Source organism: Prionailurus viverrinus, chromosome C1, assembly GCF_022837055.1.
Source record: "Prionailurus viverrinus isolate Anna chromosome C1, UM_Priviv_1.0, whole genome shotgun sequence".
NCBI classification, from domain to species: Eukaryota; Metazoa; Chordata; class Mammalia; order Carnivora; family Felidae; genus Prionailurus; species Prionailurus viverrinus.
Window position 1 is genome coordinate 182092851 of NC_062568.1, and position 17842 is coordinate 182110692.

Sequence of the window (17842 nt, forward strand, 5' to 3'; positions counted from 1 at the left end):
TTAAAAACCCTGCTTTTACTGAGAGTCACCAGGTACTCTCAAAACAGGTCTTGTCTGTCCGTATCAGAGGCCCTGAGCCCCACTGCCTTTCTCTCTGCTCGCTTTCCTTGTCTGGGACACCTCACTCTACTACATGGGAGGGAGCAGCCTCTCATCTGGACAATGCAGCCAGGACCCGGGAGAGATCCAGAAGCAGCCTCTGGGCTGCCCAGTGCATATGGACAGTGTTCTCAGACTCAAGTGCAGGCATTTGAAGCAAAGGTGGGCACCCCAGAAAAGTGAGAGCCCCCAGCCTGGCTGCAGGGAAGAAGGCAGAAAAATTTGCAGAGCCAATCGTGAAACAGGATCTCTAGGAGGGAAGACTGACAGAAGAAGGGCAGCTTGCAGAAGCTGGAGAAGGGCTAGGGCATTTATTGAGTGTCTCTTGTCTGCTGAGTTTGTGCCACATCTCTCACACATGTTGTCTCATGTGATCTATACCACAAACCCAGGGAAGGGTGATGTTTTTCACTTTTTACTCGTGAGGAAAGTGAGGCTCAGAGAAGTTAAGTAATTCATCTGAGGTCACACAGCTATTCCTGGGTGAAACCAGGGTCCAAACCCAAGCCTTTCTGATGCCTGGACCAACACTCTGCACCATCCATGAGGATTGTGTGGTGCTGAGTAAATGAGGCTTGCCAGTAATTCTCCCTGTTTCCCCTCCCGTTTGCTAAGTAGCCCAGCACGACCCACCAAGGCTATTCCTTGTGATTCTGCCATGTGTGTCGCAGTGTCTTGGGTGTTCCTCTCTTCTCAGTGACCCACAGACCATGATAGCGGAAATAAAAATACAGATGGATAGATTTGTCCCACGAATCCCCGCCCCACGCAGATCAGACTCAGCTCAGCCATGTGCCAGCCTTATTTGCAGGTGTCCTGTTCACAGTGGTGGGACAGGCTGTGTGTCAGGAGGGCAGCCAGGGCCTTCTCTGGGATCGGGGAGTGAGGTCCAGTGCTGGAGTCGTGGCGTCCTGGCTGCCTCACGCTGTGGCAGTGAGGCTGGCCCCTGCAGACATCTGGGGCTTTTCTTTCATTCCATCACAGCTGAACTTCCCCTGCGGTGATGCCAACCCCACTGCCCAGGCCGGATGTGCCGCGATGCTTTGGTTCCATGGGGAGGGTGGGGAGTGGAGAGGATGGCCCTCCCTCCCCCTGAGGTTTTGGGTGGGGCCTGCAGAAAAGCTGCAGAAGAGTCCTTCCTGCCATGGGTGGGCGCCACCTTGCACATGGGCCCCTCTTTCCCTGATAGGCCTTCCTTGTTCAGCTATTTTCTGAAAAGAACACACTTTGATATCATTTTTGAATTACTGTCTTTATAAAAGTCATAACATGCTTATTGTAAAAAAAAAAAAAAGAGAGAGAGAGAGAAAGAAAAGAAAAAAGAACAATTTAGAAATGTATAAAGAAGACAGTGCATACTCCAAACCCTGTCCCTTTGCAGTCCCAGCCCTCAGATGAGCTGAGAGCTTGGGGATTATTCTCCAGGCCCACAGCAGGCACAGCCATACCGATATGTGTGTGTCTGATGCTACTTTGCCCCGTTTCTCACACCATTCCACTGACAGGAAGTGAGTGTAGTGGCTAAGAGTGGGGGTTCCAGAGTCAGATGGACCGAAGTTCACCCCTTACCAGGTCTCCTAACCTTGCCAAGCCTCATGTGGAAATTGGAGTCCCAGTCCTGCCTTGCATCCTGCTGTGGCAGGGGAGGGAGATCGCCCAGGAGAAGGGCTGAACTCCATGTTCAACACCTAGAAAACAACCACTGAGAATCTCTGTTATTGGTAGGAGTGTGTAATTATTTTCCATTAAGAAATAGTCCCATGACTATTCCATTGGGTGGATTTATCAGCATTCACTTATTAAACCAGTTCCCTAGTGATGGATAGTAAGGTTGTTTCCATGTTCACTGGTAAAAATGTTGCTGCAGTGATCACGTGTGTGTGACATCTGTGTGTACGTTCCTGGAAGATGATGTATATTTGTGTGTGCACTTGGGAAGCCGCTGGCTCCACGTAAATTTTGGCCACCTCTTGTCTCCAGCTCTGATGGTGGCCATCATTGTCCTCTTTGCCAACCAAATGGGGGAGAGTTGATATTGACTTGAACTTATATCTTTTTTAATTATTAGTGAGGCCAAGCATCTTTTCCTATCTTTATTAGACATTTTCGTTTCTTGAAAATTATTTATTTCCTCTCTCCATTTTGTTAGCTTTTCCTAATGTTTTGTGGGTACTTATTATATATCATGGATAATGACCCTATTTTTAAAGTGTTTGGTTAGTTATTTTTGAGAGAGAGGGAGAGAGTTCAAGCAGGGGAGGGGGCAGAGAGAGAGGAAATCATAGGATCCCAAGCGGGCTCCACGCCAGCAGCACAGAGCCCAACATGGGGCTTGATCTCATGAACCATGAGATCGTGACCTGAGCCTAAATCAAGAGTCAGACATTTGCCTGTGGGGCTTAGTCTGTTGAGCGTCCAACTTCAGCTCAGGTCATGATCTTGGCTTCGTGAGCTCAAGCCCCACGTCGGGCTCTGCTGACAGCTCAGAGCCTGGAGCCTGCTTCGGATTCTGTGTCTCCCTCTCTCTCTGCCCCTCCCCTGCTTGCACTCTGTCTCTCTCTCAAAAATAAATAAACATTTAAAAAATTCAAAAATAAAATAAAATGTTAAAAAAATTTTTTTGAAGAGTCAGACACTTAACTAACTGAGCCACCCAGGCACCTTGGCCCTATTTTTATATGTTGCAAATATTTTTACGTAGCCTGTCATTTGCTTTGTAACTGTTGCTGGGGCCTTTTGTTGTATGTAGGGCTTAGTGTTTTTTATGTAAGCACATTTATTCATCTTTTCCTTTAAGAGCATGGAGGTCCAGTTCAGCCTTTGAAAGTTATTTTCCAGCACTAAGGTACACAAATATTCTAATAGTTCTGGTATTTTCGTGGACTTGCTGATATGTATTGTTTATTTCTTGAATCCCAATAAATTTGTGTTAAGTCTGGTGCACATACTCTATTTAAAATAGAATCCTCCGCCTTCCCTCACCGTATCCCATTTATTTCATGCTTGTAGGTTTACACGCATCTTCCCTGGCTAGATCCTCAGATCCTGAAAAGCAGGCATCTTTTCTGTTTTGTTCACTGCTGACTCTCTGGTGCCCAGAACAGTGCCTGACACATAGTAGGTGCTTAGTCAGTACTTGTTGAAGGGATAGACAGCCAGCCAGTTGTCACAGCTTTCTTATTTAAATAATCCATTCTTGGGGCGCCTGGGTGGCTCAGTCGGTTAAGCGTCCGACTTCAGCTCAGGTCACGATCTCGCGGTCCACGAGTTCGAGCCCCGCGTCGGGCTCTGGGCTGATGGCTCAGAGCCTGGAGCCTGCTTCCGATTCTGTGTCTCCCTCTCTCTCTGCCCCTCCCCCGTTCATGCTGTGTCTCTCTCTGTCCCCAAAATAAATAAACGTTAAAAAAAATTTTTTTTTTTAAATTAAATAAATAAATAAATAAATAAATAATCCATTCTTCCTCCACTGTAATTACACCCTCAACAGCCTCTTATACGGTTACTGGTCATCAGGTTCTCCCTCTTCTTCGGGTTTACAGTTTATAATTTTCTAGAAAATCATCAGTTTTCAAATTCATTGACATCAAGTTATGTATGAACTTCTCTCAATTTAAAAAAATGTTCATGTACCTGTTTATACTGCCCTTCTTTTTTTTATTATTTTTTATTTTTTTTCAATGTTTTTTATTTATTTTTGGGACAGAGAGAGACAGAGCATGAACGGGGGAGGGGCAGAGAGAGAGGGAGACACAGAATCGGAAACAGGCTCCAGGCTCTGAGCCATCAGCCCAGAGCCTGACGCGGGGCTCGAACTCACGATATACTGCCCTTCTTAATGGTTATTTGTGATTGTGCCCTTTCCTGTTACTCAAATCAGCCAGGGCTTTGTCCTTGGGGTTGGTCTCAGAGAGCCAGTCTGCAGCTGTGTATTTCTTTCATGGTGGCTGCTATGCTTTCCTCGTTCACTCATTTTTGTTTTCAACTTATTCATTTCTTCCAGATAGATCATTTTGTTTATTCTACCCTTTATCAGCTTCTTGGGTTCGATGCTTAATTCATTTGGTTTCAGTCTTACTTATTTTATCACGAAAGCATTTAAGGTCTGAATTTCCCTCCAAATGCAGTTTTGATTACACTCCCCAGATTTGTATTTTATTTTATTTTATTATGTTTTAAGTGTATTTATTTATTATTATTTTTTTAATGTTTATTTATTTTTGGGACAGAGAGAGACAGAGCATGAACGGGGGAGGGGCAGAGAGAGAGGGAGACACAGAATCCGAAGCAGGCTCCAGGCTCTGAGCTGTCAGCACAGAGCCCGACACGGGGCTCGAACTCACGGACCATGAGATCATGACCTGAGCCGAAGTCGGACGCTTCACCGACTGAGCCACCCAGGCGCCCCTATTTATTTATTTTTGAGAGAGAGAGAGAGAGAGAGAGATTTAGAGAGCGAGCAGGGGAGGAACAGAGAGAGAGAGAATCCCAAGTAGGCTCTGCATTGACAGCACAGAGCCCGACGTGGGGCTCAAACCCATGAGCCATGAGATCATGACCTGAGCCAAAACCAAGAGTCAGATGCTTAACCTACCGAGCCACCTGGGTGTCCCTTCCCCAGATTTTTAAAAAGTAGGATGCTCAATGTCATGCATTCCTAAATATTCTACAAAGGTATTTTTTTGCCTCTTTGACTCAAGTTATTTAGAAAAGCATTTTTTTTTTAATTTTTTTTTAACGTTTATTTATTTTTGAGACAGAGAGAGACAGAGCATGAACGGGGGAGGGGCAGAGAGAGAGGAAGACACAGAATCGGAAACAGGCTCCAGGCTCTGAGCAGTCAGCACAGAGCCCGACGCGGGGCTCGAACTCACGGACCGCGAGATCATGACCCGGGCTGAAGTCGGACGCTTAACCGACTGAGCCACCCAGGCGCCCCAGAAAAGCATTTTTTAATTATCATGCGCATGGTTTACTTACTTACTTATTTATTTATTTAATTTATTTAGCTGCTTGTTAATTTCTAACTCCATTGCATTGGGACCGCAGACTGTGGTATACATGTTGGAATTTGAGATTTTCTTGTAGTCAGGTACGAAGACATTGGAGAAAAAGATGTTTTCTCTGCTTCTTGCATATGGATGAAGTTAAGCTTACCAGCTGTATCTTCAGAACCTCCCTACTTTTCTTTGGAGATTACTTGTACCATCAGACTTAGAGTAATGTGTTTAAGACACTATTCTGTGTTGGTCTTCTTGTGGTTCTAAAACTGTATGATTTCATATATTTTATGGTTCCACTGTTCAGGGTGAAGGTAAGGTTCATGATTCATGTGCCTTCTTGGAGAAATAGACCCATTAGCAATCTAAAGTGCCCCATTTTATTCTACTTAACATTTTTTACATTTTGTCTGATATTAACATTAACTTTCCTGGATTTTTTGTTACCATTTTGCTTATTATGTTTTTTTGCCTTTTTTTTTTAGTTCAACCTTTGTCCTTTTGTTTTAAGTGTATCACTTCCAAACAGCAGATGGCTGGATTTTTTTTTTTTTTTTCCATTCAGCCTAATCTCTTATCTCAAAATACAGTCATTTAATTTATTCACATTGTTCTATTTATTGATACATTTGGGCTTGTTTTATGTCTTTTGGTTATGATACCTTTTCCTTTACCTGTCTAACGCTTAATTAATTGAATTAATTAATCGCATTTTTTGTTTCTCCCCCCGACCCCACACACAGTAGTTAAGAGGTCTGTATCTTTTTTTTTTTTTCTGGAAATGGTTACCCTTAAATTAAAAAATTAAAACCCATGCTCCTCTAGTGTCAAGGAGCTAATTCCCAGCCAAATGAGACCATTATTATCAGCATTTGCTTAGATTTGACTGTGCATTTTTCTTTCATTGTTCATCACTGTTTCCTGTGTATCCTGTCTTGCCCTTTCTCGAGTTACTTATTCTGATACAGTTTTAATTTTGTGGTAGTAATTCCTTGAGTAATTGTTTTAAGAAAAGATAAGTGGCATACTATTTTTAGTACTTCTGTCTTTGGCTTTGAGAGCCAGTGGAGTAACAGATCTTTTAACCCTTTTTCCTCAGACCTCTGTAGTATTTGTTGCCTTCTGGCAGTTAGTAATGTCAAGTCCAATGGCAATTTGATTCTCAAAATTTTTGGAGAGTCAGAGACAAAGCTGAGCCCACTGCTGACCTGGGTAAAGGGTGGCATCACCTCCATGGAGCTTTATCATATCCAGAGGAGGCAGCAAGATCGGGATTTGCTGAGGGTTGAAAGTCTCCTTTAAAATGGATATGTCAAGGGGTGCCTGGGTGGCTCAGTTGGTTTAGCGTCTGACTTTGGCTCAGGTCATGATCTCTTGGTTTGTGAGCTCGAGCCCTACGTCGGGCTCTATGCTTACAGCTCAGAGCCTGGAGCCTGCTTCAGATTCTGTCTCCCTCTCTCTCCCTGCCCTTCCCCTGCTCGCTCTCTCTCTCTCTCTCTCTCAAAAATAAAATAAGCATTAAAAAAATTTTTTTAAATGGATACGTCGGTGTGGGAGCTTCATCAGGATGGTGCAAGGAATACCACACAACAGGCTGGGGGTGAGGATAAGGGGGGGCGCGGAATTTTGAGGCAAGACAAAGGACTCCAAGAATCTTAGGGCACAAACTGTTGATTGAAGAGCTGATGGATCCTTCAGGAAGTTTCTGCAAAGAGCAGTCAAAGCATGTGTCAGGGCTAGAGTCTCCTGGAAGAGAGTCATGCTAAGGAAGACAATAAGGTGTGGGGTAGGTGGCTTCGGGTCTCCTCTCCTTCCCACTCTTGTCTCTTTGGAAACCTGAAGGATTCACTCATTACCCTTGGATTTCAGTAATTCTGGCCAGCCAGCCCTGCCCTGGCTCCCTCGGCCTCCGAGCACAATTCCCTCCCTGACAGTTGGCACGTGGGCCTTTCCCTGCCCCTGGTGGGTGAAGCCGGCTTAGCTTTGATTCGATTTTCTGTCATTCCTCCTTGTCTGCTTTTGCTCAGACTTGCTGGCCGGCTGGTGCTACTCTGAGAGTGTTCTTACTTGAACCTTTCTTACTTCGTTGGATGTTGTTCTGTGTCCCCGGAGTTTGGGGGAGAAGAGGTAAACCCATGGGCTCCACCTACCATGTAGAACGTCAGGTGTGTGTAACATTTTCCTGGTGACCGGATGCAGGCGGGTCCGCCCGGCCCACTCACCTGCTGCTGGAGGCCAGGAGCGGCACTCGGGCAGTGCTGGCCCCGCTGGTGGATGGCAGAGCAGTGGCTCGCTCCCTCCACCTGAGCCCGTCCTCTGCTCCAGCCACACCTCTGGTCCCCACTGCATTGCCTCGCTGATTAAGACGATTCCATGACCTCCCTCGGCTGCGAGATCAAGCCCAGCCTGTTACATATACCAAGTTCTCCCCCTGCCCAGCTCTCGCCTCCTGAGCTATCACCACCTCTCACCTCCAGCCACACGGACAGCATGAAATTCTTCGGACACTCGCGCAGTTTGGGGTCTCCTGTCTACGTACACTTCTTACAATCTCTTTCTCTCTCACCCATTCAGACATCATCAGAATCGACTACTCTTTTCTTCCTGACTTCAAGGGGTAGTCGCTCAGAACCAGTGAGTCTATGCATCCCTTTGTTCCCGGCCCCTCCTCCCACAACAGTGATCCCCTTGAAGGCAGGGACTGAATCTTTGCCCTTCCCACTGGGCCTGACCCAAAATAGGTGCTGAATGTGCTCGGTTCCATGAATGAGCAACCCAGCTAGGTTCTAAAGAGACTTGTTCTACTCTGACTGTGTGTGAGACCCTGTGCCAGTCTCTAGGGGTGGGGAGTGGGTCAGACTGACCCCGCCGAGGTGTGTGCAGTCCACAAGGCCTGCGAGACTCCGGACTCTCTACACTCAGAGGTGGGGAATTGTAGACAGTGTTCATAGGATAGCCCGTCCTAAGAAATCAGGGTTTTGACCCTGGCAGGGACAGAGCACAGCTGTTTGTATTAATAACTGAGATCTATCAGAGGATGTGGGGTTGACGAAAACCGAGGAGTGGTGAGAAGTTCGGATGCTTCGGGCAGCAGGATCAGGGAATGATAGACGGAGGCCACTGTGGGGTGGCACAGTGCTGCCCTGGGGTGCGGGGCAGCGCTGGCTGGATTCCAGAGCAGCTGGTGTGGCGGGGAGGGGAGAGCAGAGTGGCTTCAGTTACCTGCACATTTCGTAGGAGTCAGCAGCGGGACGTAGCTGCCGGAACATTAACTCTTCCAAGGCTGTGCCAGTAAAACCACGGTGCCCAAGAGAAGGAAGTCATGACAGTGCCCCAGGCCCATGAGCAGGTGACTCCAGACCTAGATCGCTGGGCGTACTGTGGGATAACGCCCAGAGCAGCGCCAGGCACTGGTCTACCGAATCACTAAAACCCTGGGAGGTAGTTGCTATTTCTTAGCCCCGCATTCAGGCATAGGGAGGCGACACAGAGGTCACGAGTACAGGGCCGGACGGGGACCCAGGTACCCTAGCTCTAGGAGCCACATCCTCAGCCACCCCAGCACACTGCCTCCGGCAGACAAGCCAAAGCCTAGGCCCAGGGGAGCAGCGTGGATGCGACACACGCACACTACACTCAACTAAAACAACTCAGGCTTTCTGGAGCACGAAACGCCCTCCCCTGTATTTTCTCATTTGATCCTTACAAACAGCGTGTAAGTTGATGATTGAAAACTGGTGCTCCCTCCTTCATCCGCTGACCCCTGAGCCCCTTCCCTTTGGCCTCGAGTGCTCCATTTGGTTTAGTGATTTGGGGAATCCGGTTCTTCTGCCCAACTATTGGATTTAGTTTCCACGCAGGCCCGAATATGCATCACTTGTGCAGGCTGTATTCGTTTTCTCTCGCCGTGTAGCAAACCGTCTCAAACTTAGTGGCGCCTGTTTGTTAGCTCCTGGTTCTAGAGGCCAGAATTCTGGTACAGAGAGGCTGACTCCTCTGCTCAGGGATGAAATCAAGGTACCTGTGGGCTGAGCGCTTGTCCTGAGGCCCTGGGGAAAATTTCTGCTTTTCCAGCCTTGTTCACTTGATGTCAAGAATCCAGATACAATCCATTGGCTGTAGGACTCGGGCCCTTTTTCTTGCTGGCTGTCAGTGGGGGGGTGGGGGTGGGGGCTTCTCTGCACCCCTTCAGGTGGCCTTTCTACATGCCCCCTCCATCTTCAAGGAAGCAACCTTGCAAGTCAAATCCCCCTGATTGTAATTCCCATGACTTCCTCTTCTGCGACCAGCCAGAAAAAAACTCTGCTTTTAAAGGACTTTCTTGGGTAGGGTAAGCCCATGGAATAATCTGTTTTGGGGTCAGCTGTGTCCTGTAACGTAACCTAAGCACGAGAGCAAAGTCCATCCTGTTCACAGTCCTGGGAATTATGCAGCATGTGTACATCAGGGGACGGGAAACCTTGAGGGCCATCTTAGAATTAGAATTCTGCCTACTTATTGGTGAAGAAACGGGGGACTCAGAGAAGTTAGGTGCCGTGTGCAAGATACAACATGGTACCAGGACCACCATGCCATACTGTCTTCCCAAGGGACGTGGGGATCGAGCCCAAGATGGGCAGCTTGGGAGGAGCTGGGGGCCTGGGCCTCCTGGGACCGGGCAGAGGTTGTTCTGTGTGTGAAGAAGTTGACCTAGCAACCTCTTTGATCATACTTTTTTTGACCGTCTCCTGCAGGATTCAAGGCACAAACCTGGCAGCCTCTAACTAGTTCGTGGTGGAGCCTCAAGAGATACTGGCCAGGCAAGCTCTCCCTTCCAGAGGGAAGAGCAGAGCATGAGAGGAAGGCCAAGTAGCAGAAGTGGACATGAACGCTGGTTTCCAAAGAGAACAGTGTTTTAGTTTTGGTCATCGAAAGTGGTGCCTTCAGCACAGGTAAGAAACAGGCCATTCAGTGAGTATGCTCGATGGGGGCGCCATTTTGGTCTTTTGCATGAGCTCTCTACTGTTCTTCCTCTTCCGAATGTATTGTTGTTGTTATTATTACTATTGCCTTCCTTGAGCCTCTGTGGAAACTGGAAGTCGTCAGGACTTCCTTGGCCAAGAGCAGAGACCGTGAGGGTCAGCACTCTTTCCCTGCCTCCACATTGCCTCCCCCCAAATTCAGTTGTCTTCCCAGTTCCTCAGTTTCCATTCTGTCCATGGCAACAACTCCTCTCAAGAGCCTCCTCACATGACGGCCCACACACCAGCGTTCCACCGTCTTTTCTGTCCCCCTCTCCCCCCACCCCCATGATGGCTCTTGCCTGAAGAGCCCCTGGCCACCTCCTAACTACTCAGAGGAGCACAGGGGGTGTTGAAGACTGAGCGGCATCTCTTCAGGACCCTCCCTGCAGTAAAGAAGTGAAAGGATGTAGGGTTCTCAGCCCTGGCTACACGGTAGAATCATCTAGAAAGTTTTTAAAAATTTCTAGTAGCAAGACCTCGTCTCCAGAGATGCTGGTTGAGTTAGCCTGAGGAGGGGCCTCGGCGTCCCTCTATGTATTTGTGTATATAAATATTTAGCTCTTCCGGTATGCTCTGTGGCTCCAGGTTAGAAGTTCAGGTTGTGGTTCAGGCTAGGTGTGTGGTGTTAGAGCTCTTTGGGCTGGGAATATGTCTTTGGATGTTTTGCCTGGCTTCGGGGTGTGTCAGAATCACCGAAGTAGGTTGCAGGGGTTGCCTGGTGAAAACAAAGGGGGCGCCTGGGTGGCTCAGTCGGTTAAGCGGCCGACTCTCGGTTTCGGCTCCGGTCACGATCTCACGGTTCGTGGGTTTGAACCCTGCGTTGGGCTCTGCGCTGGCAGGGCAGGGCCTGCTTGCCATTCTCTGTCTCCCTCTCTCTCTGCCCCTCCCCCACTCGCGCCGTCTCTGGCTCTCTCTCAACATAAATAAACTTTACCCCCACCAAAGCAGATTTCCTGGCCCACCCATGTTCTCCGAAGCAGACTCTTGGGACGGGGGAAACAGGAATCTGTATCTTGACTCAGACGCAGCCGATGTGTGGGTGCTCCGGGGCCTCTTTCTGGGGACTCTGGTGATGCTCTCCCTGTGCTTGGGTCTCTGGGCTTGGCTGTGAGTCCTGAGGGCCTTCCCAGCCTGGCGTGCGGTGAGCAATGCCTCATCCCCATCCTCCTAGTGGTTTCGCACTTACAGAGAGGAAGCTAGGGCCTCGGGCAGCCCTCGAAGAGGGCACCACTGTACCTAGTTGTTCTTCCTCTATGGGGACCCTTGGGGTAGCTGGGCCCAGGCCTCTGCCCACAGCTCGGCTGCACCACGTGGACCCCCCCTTGACCCAGGCCGTGACCGGGGTTTCCCAGTGGAGGTGGGGGAGTCACCCCTGGACTCTGGGGAAGAAGGACTGCCCCACCCTGTGCCTCACTCTGAGAGATGTGCCACGAACTAGTTAGATGTGGTGCTTAATAGTGGAGGCTCTGGGGCCTTCCTGGGTTCAAATCCCAGCTCAGGCACTTACCGGTTTTGTGAGGCATTTACGATTTAGGAGGCATGTTGCTTGGTCCCGCTTGTAAAATGGGAAAGTAATGGAGCCCACCTCACAGGTTGCTGTGCAGGGAAGATGCAGGGAAGGCCCCTGGAACGTTGCTGGACACGTAGTAAGGGAGCCCCGAATGTGAGCAGCCCTTCGGACTCGTGCAGGCAGGTTGGCCACCTCTCTGCCCTCCTGGGTGCTGTGCTGTGACATGTCTGCCATGCTCTGGCCATCTGGTTCCCAGCGTAAGAGTCAGAGTGAAGTAAAGCCACCAACGCTGCGCGTGGGGCCTGGGACTTTATCGGCAAATCCGAGTACCGCACAGACCCGAGTGAGGCTTGGTTCTATCGCCCCTCTTATAGAGATAAGGAAACTGAGCACAGAGAGGTTCAGTGATTTAAAGACAATCACACAGCAAGTAAGGAGCAGAGCCTCTGGCCACAGAAGACCCAGCACTCTCTTCTCCACCAAGACGCACCCTGAAGAAAGGCAATAGCAGCTTCAAGGATGACCCTTCCCCAGGAATATCGACATTTTCATAGGAATCAACAGTGCCGTAATGAGTCGGTCCCCTTCCATGGCATCATGGGACGTCTCGTGGTGCCACGGTTTAGCAGTTGTTTCCGTCTGCGTATGTCACAGCCTTTGTGGGTCTTCTCCGCCAGCAGTCTCAGGGAAGGATCTGGGTTTATTAGGGCAGGTGCGCAGGAAATACTTGAACCTGGCTGGAAACAGAAACCTCAGAGGGATATGCAGGAAGAGATATGGGAGGACCGTCAAGGAGAGTACAGGTGGGGATCCTCCCCAGACCTCGCATTGCCTTCCCCTACTTTACTGCTAAATGCCCTTTTTGTCCATGTGGGCTCTGACAGCTGCAGGGAAGAATCCGTAAGGGATGGGACTGGTCTAGAGGGAAATGAGCTGTCAGTTCCAGCAAGAAGTCTGGTCCCCAACCCCCTCCTGTGCTCTCCCTGGGGAATAAAAGCCTCTGTGATTAATGGGGTGCCGACTCAGGGCTTCTGGAGTGTCCAGGTGCTCCTGGCCCACTGCTGGCACAGCCTCTCTAGCCACCACGGAGGGTGCTGGAACATACGGCCTCTGAACGAGGGAGAGGGCTCAGGCCCGGGCAGGTGGGGATATCAGGTAGGAGCCAGCTGGGGGCCAGCCTTCATTGACATTGCACACTCCCCTATGCTGGGGAGGCCCATTCACACTATGTGAGCTTGGGAACGGCTATGTTTGAGGTCACTGGAGGGCAGGGAGTCATGGCCCCCCTCTACTGGGAACCTGGACTGGGGCTCTCTCCAGAGTAAATGTGATTTCTGAGTAAGTCAAGATGAACCTAATTTGAAAAGAGACACTAGAGCATTTTCTCAGCAGCAAAGCCCTCGGCCAGTAGTACGCAAACTTCTACGGTCTTAGAAGCCATTTTTAAAAGTCGAATCCTACATGGAATGCCAGTAATATAAAACAGATTATATTGGCAGTTTATTGATATGCATTTATCTTTCATTTTTTTAATGTTTTTATTTATTTTTGAGAGAGCGCAAGAGGGGAAGGGGCAGAGAGAAAGGGGGACAGAGGATCTGAAGCGGGCTCTGTGCCAACAGCAGTGAGCCCAGTGTGGGGTTTGAACTCACAAACCGCGAGATCACGACCTGAGCCTAAGTCGGACGCTCAACCAACTGAGCCACCCAGGTGCCCAATTTTTGGCATGTATTTATTATGAACGTCCATCAATAAAAACGTTGAGATCTCAGAGTCTAGATTAAGGGTCAACAAACTACTGCCCACGGGTCTAATCCAGGCTCTTTCCTGATTTTTGTAAATAAAATATTGTCGGAACATAGTCGCGCCATTCACTTACACATTATCTATGGCTGCCTTCCTGCTCTGGTGGCAGAGTTGGGTAATTGTGACCGACTGTCTCTCCCACAAAGTCACAAATATTTACTCTTTGGTCCTTTATAGAATTTTGCCGGCCTCTGCTCTAGATAATCATTTTATCACGTACCAACTATAACATCTAATATTGCCTTTTTTGTTTTTATTTTGTTTGGCTTGGTTGCACAGTATTAAGAAAATTCCAAATCATTATCTATAAGGTGATGTGAATGGTAATAGACTTCTAACCGCTTACCTTCAGCCCCGAATGATCTTCAGTTCAATGTTAGATGGACATTAGGAAAGGAGGAGAATGGTTCTGGTTTGCATCACTGAGAGTATCAGGCAACGGCTTGCATTCCTTCCTATTACAACACTCAGACAGGAAGCAGACAATCTTGATGACGTCTTCGTGATAATCCACATACTATATTCTCATATCATGCAAAGTTTCAGAGTGTACGTGTTTGTGCGGTTTTACGTAAGGATGTATAGTCCTGAACCGGAGAAGCAACATGTCCAGTAAAGAGCTCCGAGCTTTCTACTCGAAGACCCATTTGCTACTGAAGTTCAAGACCTGCCCAGGCTTTAGTCTGAGTTCTGCCCAAACCAAGTTAAGCTGGCCACACCTGTTGTGTGTACCTGGTGGGATACTATGATGTGCTAAGGCACATGTTTGAATGCACAGGTCCATTTTCCACCACGGTTTTATTTACAAGGAGTCGAACTATATTTTTGGAATAAACTTCTCGAGTGACCTTTGAAGAACTTCTAAAATACCTCCGTGGAACACAGTTTGAAAGCCCTCCCCCCTCATCAAATATTGGTGGTTCTCATCTCTGTGCTTCTCGGAGCCGAGGATGCTGAGGGCTGGGGGTGGGGTGGGGGGTCAGTGGAAGAAGTTCTTGGGAAACAGGGAAGCCTCCCGGCCTCCTGCCAAAACTTGGGGTGTCTCCTGATGATTGTTGATGACCTAAACACAGCTCCCCTGGCTGCTCTCGTGACTTCCAGCCATCAGCTTGGGAGAGGAGGTCTGGAAGAATGTGGGGAGATTGGAATATGTGCAGGGAAACCTGTGGTGTTGGCGGGGCGGGGGGGGGGGGGTTGGATATGGAGGGAGTGCACAAATGGCTTCTAAGTATACCATGCAGAGGCCTTTGCAGCCACTCAGCAGACCCGGGTTCGGGCCAGGGTAGAGGAAGCAGGATGGCAGGGGGCAGCTGGCTCAGCACTCTAAGCAGGTTTGTGCAGGAGGAGGGTCTTGTGAATGCCTGGGATGGGGACCGATGCCCCAGGGAGTTGGTGGCTGGGGTTGGGCAGTGGCTTTGGGCATTTGAGGCAGAGCCCACAGAGTCAGGAATATAACCCAGGAGTCCCGACTCACAGGCTGCCTGCCTTCCCTGGGGGGGGGGGGGGGGGTGCAAGGGAGGGAGGGGCCGGCGCTCAGGGATAAAAAAGCACCAGCTCTTTCTGAGGTTTTGCTGCTCACCCCATAGAATAAGAACATTTTTAGATTTTTAAAAGGATGACCTCATTTTTTTCTTATTTACATAGCCCTGTTTGTTTATACAGTCCTTTAAAAATAGCGAACGTGTGCTAAGCTTAGCACTCTCTCCCGCCACAGCGGCAAAGCCAGCGTGTGGGGAGAAACACCTTTTTCTCTAAGAGAGGGGCAGCCTTGTTTCCGAGGACAGATGGGAGCAAAACGGGACAGGTAGGAAGTTTCGTGGTTTTTCGTGTCGCTTTTCCAAAATAGCCACACTCCTGCCTCCCACTTCCTGCCTGACTCGACTCAGGGAAGATTTTCTCCTATAGAAGACTTGTGTTCTGTGCATTCTCAGGGAGGCATGAAGGGATCTGTCAACAAGCACACATGCTTGACCCCGAAGACCTCGAGCTTGGCACTGGGCTTGCGTTCTGGCTCTGCTGCCTACCGGCTGTGTGACCTTGGGCAAGCCGCTCCACTTCTCTGTGCCTTATTTGTATGATGAGGAGAACAGCACTTACCTGCACTTGCTGTGCACAGGAAGTGAGGGAGTATGTGTAAAGGGCGTAGCCCGGTGCAGGCACACAGCAACTCTTAAAAAATCTCGTGACAGGGGCGCCGGGGTGGCTCAGTCGGTCAAGCGTCTGACTCTTGATCTCAGCTCAGGTCATGATCTCACGGTTTGTGAGACCGAGCCCTGCGTCGGGCTCAGTGCTGACACTGCAGAACCTGCTTAAGATTGTCTCTTTCTCTCTCTCTCTCGGGGCGCCTGTGTGGTTCAGTCGGTTGAGTGTCCGACTTCAGCTCAGGTCATGATCTCCCGGTCTGTGAGTTCGAGCCCCGCGTCGGGCTCCGTGCTGACAGCTCAGAGCCTGGAGCCTGCTTCGGATTCTGTGTCTCCCTCTCTCTCTGCCCCTCCCCTGCTTGTGCTCTGTCTCTCAAAAATAAAAACACTAAAAAAAAAAAAAAAGAGATTCTCTCTCTCTCTCTCTCTTTCTCTCTGCCCCTCGCCTGCTCGCTTTCTCTCTCTCTCAAAATAAGTAAACATTAATAAACAAATAGATCTCTATATAAACAACAGCAATGGTGTCATATTCGCCCCCCACCTGGACAGTTAACTAGCCCCCCAACCACCTTCCCTTGCAGCCAGCTCATCTGCCCCACCCATCCCTGCATTGTCCCAGAGGGATAGAAAGATAAAACACAAATCTGACCATGCCGTCCCCTGCTTAAAACCCACCAATATCTTCCTACATGCATGGCCGGGATCAGCAACATTTTTTTTCTAAATGGCCAGATAGTACATATTTTAAGCTTTGCGAGCCACACGGTCTCCCTTGCACCTGGTCACCTCTACTGTGCTGCGTGAAGGCAACCACGGACAGCGTGTAAAGGAACGACTGTAGCCGTGTTCCAGTAAAACTCTATGGACAAAAACAGGCAGCGGGCCGGATTTGACCTACAGGCTATGTCCATGTCCTCGGCTCAGCTTCCCTCATCCAGCCCGTTCCCGTTCTCCGTCGCTCTTCCTCCTCCTCCCCAACTGCTGTGCAGAAAGGACTCCTCACACTTTACCCAAAGTTCCTTCCTTCTGGAATCTCCTTCTCTGCCCCCACCCTCGTGCTTCTCTGCCACGACATTAGGAACCGTTGCCCTGGGGTTCTGTGGGTTCTCTGGATTTCTGCTCTGGGCATGTGTGCAAGCACCCTCTGTCCTTGCTTTAGAGAGGACACCCCTCACGCAGGAATTCTGCCCCCCTCCTTCAGGTGTGCTGGTGTGCGTTTAAGTGTTTGTCGCTGCTCCGTAAGCATTGTTACTGAACACAAAAGACCTGTAAGACAGACGGCTGCCCTTAGGGAGCTTACAGCCTGGCTAGGAAGCTAAGATGTGAGATGGTGAAAAGCCAGCCAGCAACCCAGGATGGAAATGACAGGGAATGTGTCTGTTGGGGTGCCCAGGACAAGGTGCTTCTGACCTTTGTGGAGGAAGGAGAAGTCATCTGAGTTGGACCTTGCGGGGTGGGAAAGAGGTTCAGAGAGAGGGAGGTCAGGAAGGCTCTCCGTGCTGGGGAAATGGCAAGAAATAACACTCGGCTCTGGGTTCAGGCTGGTGAGCGGACAGCCCACCCTGGTGACCACTGAGGGCCTCCTGTGAGAGACTGGGGCCTGGGCCTGGAAGTCAGGGTGGGGCCTGCTCCGGGGCTGGGGCGGTGCAGAGGGGGTTGGAACATCTCTCGAGCCAGAATTTCGCCAAGTGTGGCTCATAGACCACCCCCTACAACAGAATTGCCTGGGGTGTTTCTTTATTTTTCTTTATTTTTCTTTTTTAGAGAGGGGGCAGGGGAGAGAGAGAGAGAGAGAGAGAGAGAGGCAGAGGCAGAGGCAGAGGCAGAGAGGGAGAATCTTAAGCAGGCTCCACACTGGGAGAGGCTCCACACAGACGCAGAGGCTCAATCTCAGGACCGTGAGATCCTGACCTGAGCTGAAATCAAGAGTTGGATGCTTAACACAATGAATCACCCAGGCGCCCCTGGGTATTTCTTTAAAACACAGATTCTGGGACGACTGGGTGGCTCAGTCAGTTAAGTGTCTGCTTTGGGCTCCGGTCATGTTCTCACGGTTTGTGAGTTCGAGCCCCGCGCTGGGCTCTGTGCTGACAGCTCGGTGCTTCAGATTCTGTGTCTCCCTCTCTCTCTGCCCCTCCCCCACTGACACTCTGTCTCTCTCTCAAAAATAAACATCAAAAACCCCCACAGATTCTACAGCCCTGTCTCAGGAGGCTGGGGGGCTAGAGAGGGTTAAAGCCGTGGTCTGTAGGAGGAAGAAGGCTGCAATACGGTTGAAGGTGATGG

At 49.6% G+C, this 17842-nt stretch overlaps 1 protein-coding gene across 7 annotated transcripts in view; it reads left to right on the forward strand.

The window, feature by feature from the left end:
- Positions 1 to 17842, forward strand: part of HIVEP3 (HIVEP zinc finger 3) — a 475566-nt gene that overhangs the window by 366360 nt on the left and 91364 nt on the right. For 6 of the 7 annotated variants that reach the window (XM_047869023.1, XM_047869024.1, XM_047869022.1 and 3 more), the window contains one exon: positions 9830 to 10027. The gene's annotated coding sequence lies outside the window, so the exon portion shown is untranslated. Of the gene's footprint in view, positions 1 to 9829; positions 10028 to 15127; positions 15220 to 17842 lie in introns of those variants that run through there. The other variant, XM_047869027.1, reaches the window with a different exon arrangement.